The 18,647-nt window shown below is 42.1% G+C and overlaps 1 long non-coding RNA gene across 1 annotated transcript in view; it reads right to left on the reverse strand.

Annotated features, from left to right (window-relative positions):
- Positions 1-18,647, reverse strand: part of LOC128093889 (uncharacterized) — a 30,747-nt gene that overhangs the window by 6,587 nt on the left and 5,513 nt on the right. The window contains exon 2 of the long non-coding RNA XR_008212790.1: positions 3,423-3,577. This is a non-coding gene — a long non-coding RNA (uncharacterized LOC128093889). The remainder of the gene's footprint in view (positions 1-3,422; positions 3,578-18,647) is intronic.

Raw genomic sequence — 18,647 nt, forward strand, 5'->3', positions numbered from 1 at the left:
CTCTTTCTTCTTCCAGTCCATGTATCCTCTGTCCCTGACATGTGGTAGGTATTACATGGTTTTGCTAATGTTTGTTGAATTGGGTAAAAGAATTCATTAATGAGTAATGTAATAAAAACCTATTTGTATATAATCCATATAGAAAAGAAAACTGATCAGTAAGATTGGATCATGGTGGAATCAACTGTTTCCAAGTGAGAGACTTTGAATTCCAAGTCATCAGAGAGCTGTCCTAGGGCACATAACAGGCAGCCCCTGATCTTTTCAGACTGATGACAGAATCTTGGCGGGCATGCCGCTAAAGAAGCTGTGGGGATTTCGGTTCAACGAGCCTGAACATTTTATTCATTGAAAAGGACCAAAATGGAATGGGCTGCCTCTGGGGTGCAAATGCCATGTTGCTCTGAAGTGGAGTGGCATTTTATGAAGGGCTTCGTGTATCAGGTGGGGAATTACATGAAAATGGCTTTAAGGTACCTTTAATCTGCCACTTTATGAGTGTGGCCTTGAGGGGTCTACACCATTATGAGAATCAGAATATGTAATCTTCCAGAAGTTGCAACAGAACTGTGTATCTAGAGCAAACCAGAACTGTCTCACTTCCCAGGGAATCACTGCAGGCTGCCACCACAAGGGGAGGTCTAGGTAAGACTGCATGATCCCACAAGTGGTGAACAATTACAAATAAAATAACTACTTTCTTCTCATTAACTGTGTTTGGTTACCAGTATTCCAACTTGATCCTGGGTTGGTATGGATTAAAAGTACTAAAATAGTTAATTAGGAAGCTTTTATGGCTGAGATGGCTCCAAGGCCTTGGGTTCCTGCATAAACAAAACAAAACCCAGCAAACAGCAAAACAAAAGGTAACCCAGGATATATTAATGTGATCCATCTTATAATAACCTTTTGCAATTTGTAAAGCCGCCAGATCTCAAGTTCTATGTTACAGTATCCCCTAAGCCCTAGAGCTTTCTCTGCAGGCCACCTCTACCTACTGACTCTAGCCAAAACCTCGATCTTTCCTGAGGCTACTGCTTCCCCTCAGCCCTCTCACAGGGTGGTTCCTCACCCCCACACCCACTCCTGTCTGAAGAGCTTCAGGGAGCTGATCCTTCCTGTTTCTCAGTATTGCCTTCCAGGCTTGCTCCTCTCACTCCCCTGAGACCTACAGCTATGTCTCCCATGCCTGTGTCAGTCACCATCCACTGTTAGCCCTGCACACTGATGAGCCCTTACACTGCATGGGGCCTGCTTCTTTCATTAGAGTTTGGAGTCCCGTCAGTGTTTTTTGAGCTCTCCTTCATAGTCCTGAGTTATTTCAGCATCCACATATTTGATCTTTCAATGCCCAGACCTCTCTTTTCAGGACTTCTTCATCCCCAGTGAACTTGTTTTCATGGAAACTATTGAAGGAACCATTATATTCTGTCAAGAAGTAAATCACCAAGATGGAGTGGCTTTGGTTTGGCGTTCTTAAAATGCAAGCAGGAGACACTGCCACTCTGAACTCAAATGCAGCCTAAGCCAGATCTCTGAACTAGACCACCTGTCCTGTGCAAGCTGGCTTTCATACTAAAACAAAATGCAAATTTCTGAAAATATGATGCGTTAACTTCTGCTGACCTTCTATACAATGAATTTCTTCTCCCAAACCATCTACAGACTTGGACACACCCCATCCTCATCTCATAAGACAGCTTAACTGTCACAGGGGCCAATCATAAGCCCCAAGAAAGCCCTCTATAGGCCCCACTATATACATAGTCTATACCATACATAAGCTATCTACATAGTCATTATTTAGTAAAACCATGGGGTGCTGTTTAAATACATATTTTCCCCAACTGCAATCCTAATAAATAATGGCTTCTCTGTTTTTGACTAGGTGGATTTTTTTTTTCTTGGCCTAGAGTATCAAGGGAATCAGCAATGGAATCAGCAAATAAATCTCCACTGAAACTCCAAGGAAGATAACTTCATAGAGAAGAAAGCGGGGGCTGCAGGTCCTCAGGTCCACCCTGATGGGAGGTTACTGGCATGAGGAAGCTGGAGGCAGCCTATGCAAGTAAGGATCTTGTGAGATAGATTTGGAGGATGCGTTTAACTTCTTATCAGTCCCCAGTTGTAAGTGGGACATTGACTAGAGAAACTGAGGATTGCTGATCAGGTTCTGACTGTTGTGGACCCATGGCTACATAGGTCATGGTTTCTTACAGAGATTGGGGGGCAGAGTTCTATCATCACTCATAGTCTGGCTATTATACATATATTCTGTCTCTCAGCCTCCATTCCTCCTCGGCCATTCGTTGCCATGGTCAAGGTTCTGAACCTCATGATTACCAACGACTGTGGCTTGGTTTTGCTCATTTTTTTTCTGTCTTCTTTTTTTAGTCCACTCTTTGGCACCCCAACAATTCATCTCTAAGCCCACAACATACTAATTCCATCACCTTTTACTATCAAAAAGGACCCTTCTACATCCTCATGTCTTGTCTTCATCCTTCTCTCCACCCAGCTGAAATTCTCTCACTGTTAAAATCAGTTCTTCCCACACTCATCCTGGGATTTTGGCTGGATGCACCTGTCTCACCTGACAAAGCCACAGCATAGTTACAATCCAACACTTCACCAATGCCACAGCTGCATTCCCACAGCAGCCACAGCTAGAAAGCTTGTGCAGCTGTGCTGACCACCAGGGAAACACTCAGGGATGAAGCTTTCCTCCTCTTTAACAAATAACGATGAACACAATTCCAGACATGGAATCACCAGGACTTTCTCAACCAGACCCTTGGAAAGGCCCATGCAAACAAGTAGAGAGCCCTGAGCTTAAGCTTCCTGAGCTCCATAAGCTTGCCCTTGCTGACTGGTCCCTTGCCTCAATGCTGGACTTTCAATGCTGCCCATCAGTTATGTTTTATCTCCTCTAAGTTTCTTAAATGGCTTTCAGAAAGAACAAGGAAGCAATAACACAGAACTCCCACACCTTCCCAGAACCCACCTGCCTGTACACTTCGTCTCCTCCATTATCGCCAAGGACTTTGTGGGTGCTGCAAGGGCAATCCTCCTCCATTCCCCTCCCTGCTCTCCCTACCACCCTCCCCCTCCCTCGTCGGTGTCCCTCCCTCCCCCTCCCCCCACACACACTCTTCCTTATATCCCTCTTTATGGGGACCTTCCCAGCAGCAAGTAATGTCTCTGATCTTAAAAATGAGAAGTCCCTGGAATTTGATTCTTCTTGTCAGTCATCCCACTTCTCTCCTTTCAAAACCATCTCCTCACAAGAGCTGTGTTCCTCCCTTGGGTTCTCGGTCTAGATTTTTTTACTCTGTCACTCCATCTTCCTTGACTAGGTCCGTGGGGACTTCCCTGTTGACAGCCCACACAGCTCTTTCCAGCTGGCAGCTCCTGTCACTTACCTGGAGTGTGGTGGTAGACGCCACTCCTCACCACCCTCCGCATTTGTGTTCAGGATACCGTTTTCATCTGCCTTGTCTCCTCTCTCGCTGGTGGTGCCTTCTATTTCTTTGCTTATTTGTCAGGCAAATTCTTCCAAAAATAGTAAACAGCATATCTAAGTTGGGTATAAGGAAAATAAAAATCTTTAAAAGAAAGAAAAAAGAGAGGGGCTGGAGAGATGGCTCAGTGGTTGGGAGCTCATACTTCTCTTGCAAAAGACCTGAGTTCAGTTCCCAGCAGCCACATTGAGCCTGCTCAATCCAGAATATCCAGTGCCTTTTCTGATCATTTATGCGGATATCTGCACTCACAGGCACATAACCACACAGACATGCATGCACATAATTTTATTTTTTTAAGTTGTGTATAAGGCCATGGCGCACAGGCTCTGGTGTACTCTGGACACCGGAAGTGATTAGGGGCTGTAGACCTTCCGTGTAGAAGCAATTACAGATGTAACTCCTTACAGGAACACTGTCACTGTGGGATTTGGTGGGCTTCAAACGTTCTGGTGGCTCCTTATTTGTATGACCCATGAACAGTGAGTGTTTTGTTATCTCAGGGGATAAAACCTTGACGTGATCCCTCAACTCTTCATCATCTTTACATGTTGAGGTGACTCAGGGCCCCTTCCCTGACTTTTTCATCTCTTTGAACACATCGTTCCCCTGGAGATTCCATCTCACCTGTCAGCTGATTTATCTGTCAATCACAGAGGGAGTAATTTCTAGGGACCACAATAATTTCAGAGATCCATGAATATGCTTTGACTTCTTTCAAAATTAGAATTTAAAAAAATGAGTGTCATAATAATGAACCCAGGCTAGATTATATTCATCTGTATATTTTTATTTTTAATGGAGAAAAGAAATCATGAAGACAAAAGTGCCTAGGGCCCATGAATGTCATGAGGTGGCCCTGAGTTTTATGGCCTTAAATACCATGTAGATTCAATCACACAGCTCTCTAATTCATTTCCCCAGCATAGACCTTAACCCTGAACTGTAAATTTGCATGTCCTTATCATATGAACACAAACTGACCCACCCGTCAGGTGATCCCAGGTGTTTGTTCCAGGATACGTAATCACAGAGTCTATAGTCTTATATAGTCACACAAATGAGACACAAAATAAGTATGTATTTGGGATAAGAAGGCTGGGATGATATCTTATCAGCAGAGTACTTGCCCAACATGCACAATGCCCCACATTCAATACCCAGAACTTTATAAAACCAGGTGTGATGTCTCTCTCTCACACACACATATACTCACACACAACTGTAACCCCTGCACTTAGGTGGAAACAGGCTTGTCAGCAATTTAAGGTCATCACTGAGCCTGGGCTATAATGAGACAAATAGAGACAGAGAACAAGAACTGCAAACCTGCAATTTAAAAAGACAACAAGACTTGGAACAAGTCACAAAATCCAGAAAGAAAATACAGCACCTGCACTGGTTGTCTGAGAAGCTTTTACACAGTGTTTTCCTACCAACCTGGGGTGGACGTTCTATGACCACCTCTTTATTTTCTCCATCAGGAATGAGAAGGCAGTTAGGTCTTTCCACCAGCTGTGCTTTGGTTTTTAATACTGACCGTGTAGTGAACGTCATTTCAGTGTCGAAACTTGTTGGTAATGTCCATACTCTTTGAGGACTCTTTCTGAGTTCTCAGGGCTCTTGAGCACCTTTTCTACGGAGCTGTAGGACTTTGGAGTATTGCAGGGTTTTCTGTTTGGTGTGATGGAGCTGACTTCTTGAACTGACAGGCTCGTTATCCCAGTTCCGTCAATGTCTTACTGTGGGAGTACTACCCTCGGTACTGTTGATGTCGTGGTGTGAATTAACAATGCCTTTAGTTACTTCTCATCATTAACTAGACGATCTAATTTCCTGGATTTAGCAAACTTCCATGTTAAATTTACATCTTTTTATGATCAGTTACTAAACCCAGTATAATTTGAAAATTCCATTAGTTTTGTTTGCAAAATAACTTCTTTATATCTCATTGTTCATACTTACTGTTTTTGCTTCATATTCCATTCAATTTTATTTTTCAAGTTTATGAGGGGTTTTTGTTTGTGTGGTTTTTTTTGTTTGTTTGTTTGTTTGTTTGTTTGTTTTTGAGATGGGGGTCTCACTATATAGCCTAGGCCATCCTTGAACCCAATATCCTCTTGCCTCGGCCTCCTGAGTTATTTTTATGTAAATATTCTGTCAAATTTTTAAGATTAAAATAATTTAGAGATGAAGAGTACTTCTTGAAAACATTCAGAACAGTGATCTGTGGTTCCTAACTTGTTTTATTTAAACATTTCTAAGCTGGGTGGTGGTGGCACACGCCTTTAATCCCAGCACTTGGGGAGGCAGAGGCAGGTGGATCTCTGTGAGTTCAAGGCCAGCCTGGTCTACAGAGTGAGATCCAGGAAAGGTGCAAAGCTACACAGAGAAACCCTATCTCGAAAAACCAAAAAAAAAAAAAAAAAAATTTCTAATATCCAAAATGAAGTTGAAGTAGCATAATCATTGATTACAAGTACCTATCTTAACACACACACACAAAAAAAAAAAAAAACAGCTATTGAGTAATTTTAGCTATATCTACTGTCTTAGTTAGGGTTTCTATTGTAAAGAGACATCATGACCACAACAACTCTTATAAAGGAAAATGTTTAATTGGAGCTGGCTTAAGTTTCAGAGGTTTAGTCCACCATCTTCACGGTGGCATGCAGGCAGACATGGTGCTGGAGAGGGAGCTGAGAGTTCTATGTCTTGATTCACAGGCAGCAGAAGCAACTGCGTCCCATACTGGGTGTAGCCTGAGCATAGGAAACCTCAAAGCCCACCTCCACAGTGACATACTTCCTACTCCAACAAGGCCACACCTTCTAGTAGTGCCACCCTATGGGCCAAATATTCAAACACATAAGTCCACAGGGGCCATTCCTATTCAAATCCCCACATCCACCCCATCATTAAATATATACCTGAAAAGAGAGGACTACCATTTTGACTTAGTCTCAGTGAAAACTGAATCCTTTGCTTGTGATTGATGATTAAAAGTTTCTATAGCTCTCACTCTGAAAATAGCTACTCTTGGTCCTTCTAGTTCCCACATAGCTGTCAACTTGATCTTGTCAAAATCAAGTTGGAACCTGCCAATCCTCCAAAGCACCCAACAGACCCAATCCTACTGTAGACCTTCCAGGGCTCTGCACAATCTGGGCCAATCCTGACTTCACCAGGATGCTAGGTAGTACTCTCCCCTTTCTGGCTTCAGTTACACAGATCCCTTTCTTTCAGGACTAGTTACCCCAGGCCACTGCACATGTCATTTCCTTTGCTTAAAATGTTGCCCTACCAAATAAAACAAAGGGGCTTACTCCCTCACCAGCTTTGGCTCTTGGCTGAAGCCTCAGCTCTCAGTGAGGACTTCACTGCATACCCTGCTTCTCTATTTCATCTAGCTTCTATACTATATCTAGTATTAATTCCTAGGGCTCACTTGAACATTAAATGAAATCAATTGACTGAAAGAATGAAAGTCTAAAAATCAGAGACTTTCTGCTTTTTTTTAAACATACTTTAGGTGGAATCATTCTGGAATTTTGTTGTTCATTCTAGGGAAATGTGTTTGTCAAGTATTTTTGTTGTTGTTGTTCATTCTGTTCTTCATTCAATAAACCAACAAGTTCTGTGCTTAAAGAATGTTCAGCACTGTGCTAGGTCCTGGGCACACATTGCTGAAGGAGGGAAAGATGGCCCCAGGTCTCCTGAAGCTCATGGCTATGGAGAAAGTGGACTAGAGCCATAAGGTTTGGCACATCACTCCCTGAGCATAGATTTGCATAGAACTGGGCAAGTCCAACTCCTGGAAATTCACTTCCAGCATATTATACAGATGCATAGATCCCAAACACACACTTAGAGAAGACAGCAACATCAAACGCAATGTAGTTCAGATAGGTATTGGAGACAAAGGTTTAGAACCCATGCATGTCTCCTTAAATTTACTTCTAGTCTCATGTTCTGTGTTAATGTCTGTAATTATTGAGCTTTGATGAGATCTGTATTCCTAAAGAAAGAAGAAGCCAAAGGGACTGGCATTTTGGGCTTTGGAATAGTTTTTAAGCCCTAAGATTCCAGCTCTTTATCCAGATTTAAGTAGCCAGAGAATATGCGCATAATTCTAGACTGCCACAGATTTCCAACAGCCTTTAGCGCCCTGTTCTCAGATGGTCGTGATATTTTCTTGAGTGTGTGCATCTTGTCTGTTTTAATATGTAGTATTTCACAAGTTTTAATCATTCCCACTAGAGCGTGGGCAAAGGTGCGGGTGGTATGAGGGAGGAGAGTCTCACGATTCAGAAGTTGGAGAGCTGTCACTGTTCAAACCCAAATCATCTGTGTTTCCTTTCCTCTAAGTCCATGAAACATAGCTCAGAGGAAAAACACATCCTACTGCCTGGCACACTGTGGGTTCTCAAGAGCATATGACTGAGTATATCAGCTTGTCTTCCATAGCTCATAACACAATGCCACAGGCTGAGGAAGTTATAGAGAAAAGAGGTCTCTTTGGATGCATAGTTCTTTTTCTGATTTCATTTCTGTTGCTATGACAGATACTTCAACTACAAACAACTCAGGGAAGGAAAGGGCTTATTAAGCTTTCAAATCTGGGTCATGGCCTCTCATTTCAGGGAAGTCAGAGCAAGAGTTCAAGCAGCTAGTCACATCACATCCATAGCCAAAAGCAAAGAGAAAACGTACTTTGCTCACACTCATCCAGCTTTCTCCTGTCCTGTATAGTTCAGGACCCAGCCTGTGAAAGGATCCTGCCCACATTCAAGGTTGGCCTCCCTACTTCAATAATTAGGACCGTCCCTCCATGGGTGTGCCACAAGCCAACTCCACCTAGACAAATCCTCACTAAGACTCTTTCTGTGTGACTCCAGGTTGTGTCAAGTTTACAGCCAAAACTAACCAGAAGAATTCTGGAGATACAAGGTGCTAAATATGCAGGTGCCCTTCTTGCAGACAGTATCAGATGGTGCAGGTACCACACTGCAAGAAATAGGGAGAAAGGTGTGTATATTACCTCTAGTCTCTCTTCCCTCTTCTTAGGAAATCAACAATATTCAAACATAGGGCTCCACCCTGGTGGCCTTATCTAGTCTTGATTACCTTCCAAATGCCAAATTGCAATTGCTTCCACCCTCTTAATATTTCCCAACGGGTTGAATCCCCAGCATGAATCTCCAAAGGGACAAACCATATTCAAAATGCAGAAGCAAGAAAATGAACCTTTTCAAATTGTATTTGGGAGACACTGTAGGCAGAGGCATACTCAGGCAAGTTAGTAACTGAACCGCAAGCAATATGCTGCATCTAACTAATTTAATTCTGCTTGCTTTGGTTTGTCTCATTTGATTGTAAATAACCCAGATGGCCTTAACTCCACAAACCTTCTGGAGTGACTCCTCCCTTCTGCCCTCCTCTTCCTTCATATGAGCACACAGATAAGAACTAAAACAATACCAAAAGTAAACAAAGTAGGGTGCACTGTTCACCCACTTATTGTAAAGTAAGTGTTTCAAAGCCAGCATCCTGGTCTGGATACAGAATTCTGAGGACACCCAGAAGCCATGCTCATGCCCCTCCCAGCTGCAAGCCTTTCCTTCCCCACAAAATCATCACTTAAAATATTTTTGTTTGTTTTAGATTTATTTATATGTATAAGTGTTTTGCCTGCTTGTATATATACACACCATATATATGCCTGGTGCCCACAGAGGTCAGAAAAGGGTGTCAGATCCCTAGAGCTGGGTTTATGGATGGTTGTGAGCTGCCATGTGGGAACTAAACCCAAGTCCTCTGCAAGAGTAAGTGCTCTTAACTGCTGAGCCATCTCTCCAGTCCCCAAAGTAATCATTTTCTTGAATTTTAGTTTGATCAGCAATACACATGTCCCTAAATAGTATAGTTAAACCTCTTTTAGATCAGCTCTCTCTCTCTCTCTCTCTCTCTCTCTCTCTCTCTCTCTCTCTCTCTCTCTCTCTCTCTCATGTGTGTGTGTATGTGTGTGTGTGTGTGTGTGTGTGTGTGTGTGTGTGTGTGTGTGTGTGTGTGTCTTTGGATGGCTAGACAAGCACTCTACCATTGAAATACATCCCCAGACTTTTGTTTGTTTTTTGTTTTTTCGAGACAGGGTTTCTCTGTAGTTTTGGTGCCTGTCCTGGATCTTGCTCTGTAGACCAGGCTGGCCTCGAACTCACAGAGATCCACCTGGCTCTGCCTCCTGAATGCTGGGATTAAAGGTGTGCACCACCACCACCCAGCCCCAGACTTTTTTTTTTTAATCTCAAGTTGTTCAAGCTAACCTTGAACTCACAGCCTAGGCTGGACTTGAACATCAACTTCCTGCCTTAGACTCAAGTAGATGAGACTACATGTGCCCTAGTTAGCTTTCTATTGCTGTGATTATTTTCTATTGCTATGATCTATTGTGTTACCAAAAGTTACTTGGGGAGGAAAGAGTTTATTTGGCTTAAACATACTGATCACAGTTCATCACTGAGGACAAGTCAGCAAAGGAACCCCAGCAAGAGGAGAGGCAGGAACTGTGGAGGAATGGAGGAATTCTGCTTACTGGCTTGCTCCCCATAGCTTGTTCAGCTTGCTTTATTATACAGCCCAAGACCACCTGCCAAGGGATGGCCACACAGTGGGCTGGGACCTCCCACATCAGTAATTAAGAAAATCCATAATACAGAATATTTATGTCTTTGTCTCTACAATGACTTAAAGCAGTCTATGTGGGGTCTTAGAAAATTTTAAATCACAGATAGTTAATATTGTGATATTATTCTAATTGGTATTTTTACTTTCATTTTTAATATATATGTTATATATATTATATATATAAGGCAGCAGTTCTCAGCCTTCCTAACACTTCGGCCCTTTAATACAGTTCCTCATGTTGTGGTGACCCTCAACTAAACAATTACCCCCATTACTACTTCATAGCTGTAATTTTGCTACTGTTATGAATCGTAATGTAAATATTTTGGGAGACAGAGATTTGCCAAAAGGGTCACAACCCACAGATTGAGAACCACTGCATTAGGGAATGAGGTTAAGAAAGTTTTTCTCAGAGTAATCTGACAAGAATGAGCCCACATTTGATTTCTCCACCTCTCCCCCTGTATTTTCTGACTCTAACAAAGGGCTTTGCTCTATATTTATGAACAACACAGAAAACATGGGGTAGGAAGAAGATGAAAAATTCTTTACAGAGATCTTTAACAAAGTTTTACAGGGGAAGTAGTTACTTTACTGACCTAGAATAACACTTGAAACCACACACAGATGTTATCAACTTATATTCACATGTTGCTTTATGATGGATATTTGTTTCAAGGTTGCTTTCAACCTGCTGACTGCTTTTATCGAATTATTGCCACCACACACACATACACACATACATTATTCTGAGTCAGGGGTATGGAAGAGTGCACAGTTTAAGATTAAATCTATGCTTTTGGCTTAAGATGTAAAGGATAAGTGCATTTGTAAATCCAAGACATGGTAAGGTTGGATACGCAGTGCTCTTAAAGGCAGACTATCCCTTAACAAGCTGAGTACACAGTAGGAGAGCAAGAAAAGTACATAGTCTTAGGTGATCTCAAGGGGTATTATTTTAACTTGTCTGTGAGGTCCAGCAAAAGTGCAGTCTCATTGGAGTAAGAGATATTTTAGAAAAATACACCACCATGTCTTAGTTACTTTTCTACTCCTGTGGTTAAACACCGTGAGCAAAAGCAAGTAGGGGAAAATGGTTTTTTTGGTTCATACTTCCACACTGTAGTCCATTATTGAAGGAAGTCAGGACAGGACACAAACAGGGCAGGCACCTGGGGGCAGGAGCTGATGCAGAGGCCATGGAGGAGTGCTGCTTACTGGCTTACTCAGTATTTATTCTCATAGAACCCAAGACCATCAGCCCAGAGGTGACCGCAACCACAGTGGACTGTGCTGTCTTCATCAATCACTAGTTAAGAAAGTGCTCTGCAGACATGCCTGCCACCTGATCCTATGGAAGCATTTCTCAATTGAGCTTCTCTCCTTTCAGATTACTATAGCTTGCATCAAGTTGATATGAAACTAGACAGCACAATTGACCCCTTGTCGACTTGATATACAAATATATTACTGTTAAGCCATAACCTTTCCTTTTGCTTTTGTCCCCAAGATGGCATGTGAATATTTATATTGCCATATAAAACATAGGTAACTTTAAAAATCCCATAATCATTACAAATTCAACATTTTAAAAGTTCCGTCTCTTAAAAAATAAAATCCAGTCTCTTTTGAAATCAAAGTCTCATAAAACTACAAATTTTTTTTAAAAACTTAAAGTCTCTCAGCTGTGGATTCCTCCCTATAAAATAAAAAAAATAAGGTAAATATTTTTCAGTTCAAGAGGAAGGAACCGGGGCATAGTCACAATCAAATGAAGCAAAACCGAATTCCAACCACCTAAATAACTCAGTATCCAGTGTCTGGGATCCATTTATGATCTTCTGGGAGCCTGAGTCACTTCTCTGGCTCCACCCACTGCGTCCACACAGATTGTCTCCTAAGGTCAAGCCTGCTCCACTCCAGCACTACTGCTGTTCTTGGTGGTTGTCCATGGTACTGGTATCACCAAAGTGCTAGGGTCTCTTGCTGTAGCTGAGGTGTTCTTTTACCAATAGCCTCTCCTGGGCTCTCTTCAGGGACACCAGCCACACAGTGCCAAGCCTTAGTTGTTCTCCATGACCTCTTCATGCTTCAAAATCAGTACCACCTAGGTGACTCTTACACTACCAAGTTTGGCTGCTGGCACAACATTGGCCACCTCTGGAATGGAGCTACTGTGTGCCAACTGTGAGAAAACCCATCCCAGATTTCACCTCAGCAATGCTGGTCCCTTCTTAATCACTGCTGATTTCTCAGCTCTAGTTAACCAGCTTTGACTGTCTCAGCAGAGCAAACGTTTCCCTGCAGTGGTTCTGGTATCTTATTATCCACAGCTGACTCTTCAGCCTTGAGAACCACGGAGTCTTAACTCAAAATACACAACAGCCTCAATAGAGTCTTTCAGTGACTCTCAGACTTCCCTCGGGAGCTTCACGAGCCAGGCCTCCACTGTCTGCGTTTCTCTCAACAGTCTATCTTCCAAGCTCCCACAGAACAGCTCACCCAGCTTTGAACATTCAATGGCTTTTCTAGCCCCAAATTCCAAGTCCTTCCACAATCCTCCTAAAACCAACGTGGTCAGGTTTGCCATAGTAATATCTCACAAGCCTAAAACCAATTTCTGTCTTATTTTCTACTGATGTGATGTAACACTGTGACCAAAAGCAAGTTGGGAGGAGGAAGGGGCTTATTTGGCTTACATTTACGTGTCATAGTCCGTCACTGAAGGAAATCAGGACAGGAACTCAAACAGGGCAGGAACTTAGAGGCAGGAGCTGATGCAGAGGCCATAGAGAAGTACTTCTTACTGACTTGCTACCAATGGCCTGCTCAGCCTGCTTTCTTATAGAACCCAGGACCACCAGCTCAGGAGTGGCGCCACTCACAATAAGCTGGGCCCTCCCCTATTAATCACTAATTAAGAAAATGCCCTATAGGCTTGAATACATCCTCAATCTTATGGAGACATTTTCTCAATTGAGTCTCCCTCCTCTCAGATGACTCTAGCTTGTGTCAAGTTGGCATAAGTAGCCAGTATATGCTAGAATATCTAATGAACTGATTTTTAGGAGCTGTAGTCCTAGTGAAACCCTCTTTGGTTATAATGTTTTATCATCTTTTTACTTATCACTTGGTTCAGTTTGCCAACATTTTCTTTAGGACTTTTGCATATATTTTCATAATGAAACTGACTTTAATTCTCTTTTCCTGTCATGTTTTTTTCCAGATTCAGATTCAAAATCATGATTGCTTCATAAAACACTTTAGATAGGGAGATTTTCTCTTTTTATAACTTCTAGAAGAGTTTAAGTTTTATGCTATTATTTTTGTAACGTTTGGTAGAATTTTCAATAAACCATCTGTAAATGGTTCTCTATATTAGTCTGCAAGTGTCTGTTTTACATTATTCTTGAAGGGTAATTTTAATTTGTTTTATTTTGTATTTATTCCATGTATTGGAGCATACAGGATGTGGTCAGAGGACAACCTGTAGGAGTCAGTTCTCCCCCTCTGTCATGTGGGTTCCAGGGATTAAACTCAGATCATCAGGCTAGGTGGTAAGTGCCCCAACCTATGCACCATCTTACCAGCTCTTGGAGAGAGGGAATGTTTTAAGGATTGTAAAATTCTAATTTATAGTCATATTCTTTTAGCAGCGCATCTCCCACTATTTTCTGTTCCCATTCTTCCTGTTGATGTGTCAGTTGCTAGTCTTAGTCTTGTGACTTTCTTCTGTGACTGCTTTGAAAACTAATTCATTACCCTTTGTTCTCGGAAACTTCAGTATGATGTATTAACATAGAGCACTTATTTATCCTCCAGTAACTTTGTTAGGAATGTCAAAACACTGGATTAACTTTGAAATTTCTCAGCTATTATTTCTTCAAAATTCTCTCTCTCTCTCTCTCTCTCTCTCTCTCTCTCTCTCTCCAGAAAACATTGATTAATACATAGACCAGTGATAACAATATTAGAGTCATCTGAATTAATTTTTCCTTCATTGTCTCTTTTGCTCTTATTATTTACCAGCTTTGGTTTCTCTGTTCCCATCTGAATGCTTTCTTTCAAACTATCTTCTAATGCTATCAATTCTCTCATTACTAATCAGACCCATTCATTAAATTTTAGTTTTCAGATATATTGAAAAATTCTATCACTCTGTGATTTTGACTTTCTCACATGCTCCAAATTTATTCACTTTTCAATCAAATCTGGCCTCAATATACCTTAGATAATCAATCCAAAATGTGTCCAGTTAATGGCACCCTAGATCCCAATATTATTTAGGATCTTTACAGATCCTAGAAACCATCCAGGGTTACAGAAAGAGATTCTCCATTTCCTCTTTCTCTTTTCTGCACCCCAAGCCCTGTTTGTTTTGATCTGGTCTCCCACACACAGAGTGTAATGTCCTGTCTTTGTTATTGAGATGGATCTGTAACTTTGTTGCAAAGTGGAAGCCCGAGCCAGACCTAGCAGGAGGGGGAGAGAGCAAAGGAATAGACCAGAAGTAGGGTGCACATCCCTGATACACACCCCTCCCTGGCTGAGGTGTCTCCCTAGTTCTGCTTACAGTGTCCTCTCCTAAGGTATGTAAGGATCATTTGTGTCTGCTGACTTCTGCCACCCATAAAATTTGATTCCAAGGCAACTTATAAAAGAAAGAGCTTAAGGCTCCAGAGAGTTCGTGATGGCAGAACAAGGGCACAGAGGTAGGCAACTGGAGTAGCAGCTGAGAGCTCACATCTTCATCCACAAGCAGGAGGCAGAGAGGCACATTGGGAATGGCGTGAATCTTTTGAAACCTCAAAGTCCACCGCTAGTGACACACCTCCTCCAACAAAGCCACAGCTTCTAATCCTTCTTAAGCAGTTCCAGCAACTGGGGACCAAGTATTCAAACATCTGAGACTATGGGAGCCATTTCCATTCAAACCACCACAACTATCTAAGCACATCAATGGCCACAAAAGGAACTGGGAAGTTTGTTCACAGACACATCACTGTAAAATCAGGAATACAAAGAACAATACACAGTGATTATTTTGCAGCCACATCTGGCTAACTGAGCCATCAAGGAACATATTCTCCTTAAATGAGTCATTACAGAACTGTTAAATCTATCAATTGTCTGTCCTCCATGGATTCTTCTCTTCTCTGTGGATTGAAATGTCTATGGGGTCAAGGACAGGCTCATTCGGCATTTCCCTCAATCCTCCTGGTGGTGGTTTGAATAGGCATGGCCCCCATAGATTCATGTGTTTGAATGCATGGCCCATAGGGAATGGCACTACTAGGAGGTGTGGCCTTGCTGGAGGAAGTATGTAACTGGGGGTGGGCTTTGAGGTCTCATATGCTTAAGCTACACCCAGTGTGGTACACAGCCTCCTTCTGCTGCCTGTGGATCAAGATGTAGGACTCTCAGCTCCTTCTCTAGCACCATGTCTTCCTGCATGCTACCATGCTTCTTGCCATGATGATGATGGACTAAACCTCTGAAACTGTAAGCTAGCCCCAATTGAATGTTTTCTTTATAAGAATTACTATGGTTATAGTATCTCTTCAGAGCAATAGAAACCCAAACTAAGACAGATGGTACCAGAGATTGGAGTATTGGCGTGATAGGCCTATGTTTTTGTTTGAAGGAATTTGGACCATGGGACTTTGGGTTAGGAAAGCAATAGTATGCTTTAAGTGGTGCTTAATGGACCACACTAGTAGGAGCATGGAAGACAGTGGTGCTGAAGGTGATTTGAACTGTGGGAGACTGGCTCAAGGGGTTTCAGAGAAGAATTTTAGTATGTGGCCTAGAGACTGTTCTTGTGATATTTTGGCAAAGAATGTGGCTGCTTTTTGTCCTTGTCCTAAGAGTCTGTCTGAGGTTAAAGTGAAGAGTTTTGGATTAATTCCGTTAGCAAAGGAAATCTGAAAACCTAGTATTAACTCTGTTGTGTGGTTATTAGTGTTCACTCCTATGAATATTTATAATGAAAAGGAGTAAGCTGAGCAAGTAAAAATACAAAATGTACAGATGGAGAAGAAAAGGAGCACCAGGAAGTGGAATGGAGCTAATACTGTCTTCAAGGAGATAATCAGATGAAGAAATGGAATAAAGGGAGTAGTGATCTCAGGGCAAGACTCCACCCAGCTAAGCTTTCAACTTGTGAAAGGAATTAAAGAACAGCTTAGGGCTAGGTATGGTGGTACACCCCTTTAATCCCAGCACTCAGGAGACAAAGGCAAGTTTGTCTCTGAGTTTAAGCCCAGCCTGGTCTACAGAGCAAGTTCCAGGACAGCCAAGCTCAGGCAATGAAGGAAATCATCTAAAACAGAAAGCTGGTGAAGATGTAATTGAATGAAGGGGCCATGTTCTAGCCCCAGTAAGCAGCAGAACTTGGCAGCTTTTGCTATATGGTTCTGGCTTTGGAGTCAAGGATAGAAGAAAGGGGTTGTGGAATCTCCCTCTGTGACTAAGGAAAGATGCTGAAGCCAGGTGTATGGCAGGGGTGTCCTACATGGAGGCCCAGAGAGGCCATTGTATGACGCTGTGAAGGTGAAGCCTGGATTTCCTTGGAGACCTCAAGATACTGGAGATGCCAGAGCCATGGGATACATGCTGAGGAAAGCTGCTAACAGGGAGTGAAACTTGTGTTATAAGACTCTGAGGTATACCAGAGTTCAAATTTTAAACCCAGGCTTCCAGGTTATCATGAAGATATAATCACCAAGATAGTAACATAGCACCTGCTGTGGTTAATAGTTTACTAGCTGGTTCAAAGCACTAGTTGTTTCTAGCTGTAGCATATATGCATAAATATATATGAATATATATACACACATATGCATCATACTGTATTTATTAGCTTAGTGTTATTTTTTTTTACCTCTGCCAAATCTGGGAAAAATAGGCTAGCTCGCTCTTAACATCTGTGGGGTCTGGAGCAAGCATAAAAATAAAGGCTTATAGTTGCCCAAACAGCATAGTGTTGGCATTTTAAAAAGACACACAGGCCATTGGGACAAAATGGAGATCCCAGAAACTCCCATTTATCTACAGCCACGTAATTGTACCAAAAACATAAGCTGCCCACTTCTCACATAGATACCAAAACATAAGCTGCCCACTCTTGAGGAAATGACAGACTTTTCAGTAAATGGTGCTAGGGAAACTGGACATCCACATACAGAAGGTTAAAACTTGTCCCCCATTTCTCATCCTCTACAAAAATCAATTCAAAATGAATCAAAGACCTAAACTCTGCAGCTACTAAAAGAAAGCTATTTAGCACAAACAGTAGTGTCTGGACAGGATTCCAGTAACTTAGGTGGGTAGCAAAATTAGACAGATGGGATTGTCTTAAACTAAAGTTTCTTTTCAGTAAAGGAAACAATAGAGAGAAGAGAATATTTACAGAATGGAAAGAAATATTTGCCAGCTATTCACGTGACAGAGGCTTAATACCTAGAATATATAAGGAACTCAAAAATCATAACAGCAACAATAAAATAGAATTCTCTGATTTGAAAGTGGGTAAATGACCAAATAGATGTGTGTCCTAGTTAGGGTTTCTATTGCTGTAATAAACGCTATGATGAAAAGCAAGTTGGAGAAGTGTAGCTGTAAGTTCTCTCCAGTCCTGCCAGGTCCCGCAGTCTGTGTTCCTCCAGTCATGCCTGGCCCTGTGGCCCCTCAGCTGCTTATAAAATAATCACTCAGAAGCTTATATTAATTATAACTGCTCGGCCATTAGCTCAGGCTTATTACTGACTAGCTCTTACACTTAAATTAACCCATAATTCTTATCTATGTTTAGCCACATGGCTTGGTACCTTTTCTCAGTTCTGCCTTGTCATCTTGCTTCCTCTGTGTCTGACTGGTGACTCCTCCCTCTGCCCTTCCTCTTCCCAGCATTCTCCTTGTCTGCTCGCCCCACCTCCTATACTTCCTGCCTGGCTACTGGCCAATCAGCATTTTATTAACTGATGGGAACAACATATATTCACAGCGTATAGAAAGACATCCCCCAGCAGAGAGGAGAAGGTTTATTTAGCTTACACTTCTACATCAGAGTCCATCACTGAAGGAAGTCAGGACAAAAACTCAAATAAGGCAGGAATCTGGAGGCAGGAGCTGATGCAGAGGCTGTGGAGGAGTACTGTTTACTGGCTTGCTCCCCATGGCTTGTGCTCAGCCTGCTTTCTTATAGAACCCAGGACCACCAGCCCAGGGGCAGCTCCACCCACAATGGGATGGGCCCTCCCCAATTAATCACTAATTTAAAAAATGTCCTACAGCCAGATCTTATGGAGGCATTTTCTCAACTGAGGTTCCTTTTCAGATAACTCTAGCTTATGTCAGGTTGGCATAAAACTAGCCAGCACAACGTGGTTAGTTGTGCTGAAAGAAGAGTCAGGTTTGGTGGCCCATGTCTATAATCCCAGC

This window comes from Peromyscus californicus, unplaced genomic scaffold, assembly GCF_007827085.1.
Source record: "Peromyscus californicus insignis strain IS unplaced genomic scaffold, ASM782708v3 Scaffold_4__1_contigs__length_199733344, whole genome shotgun sequence".
In the NCBI taxonomy this organism is placed as follows: Eukaryota; Metazoa; Chordata; class Mammalia; order Rodentia; family Cricetidae; genus Peromyscus; species Peromyscus californicus.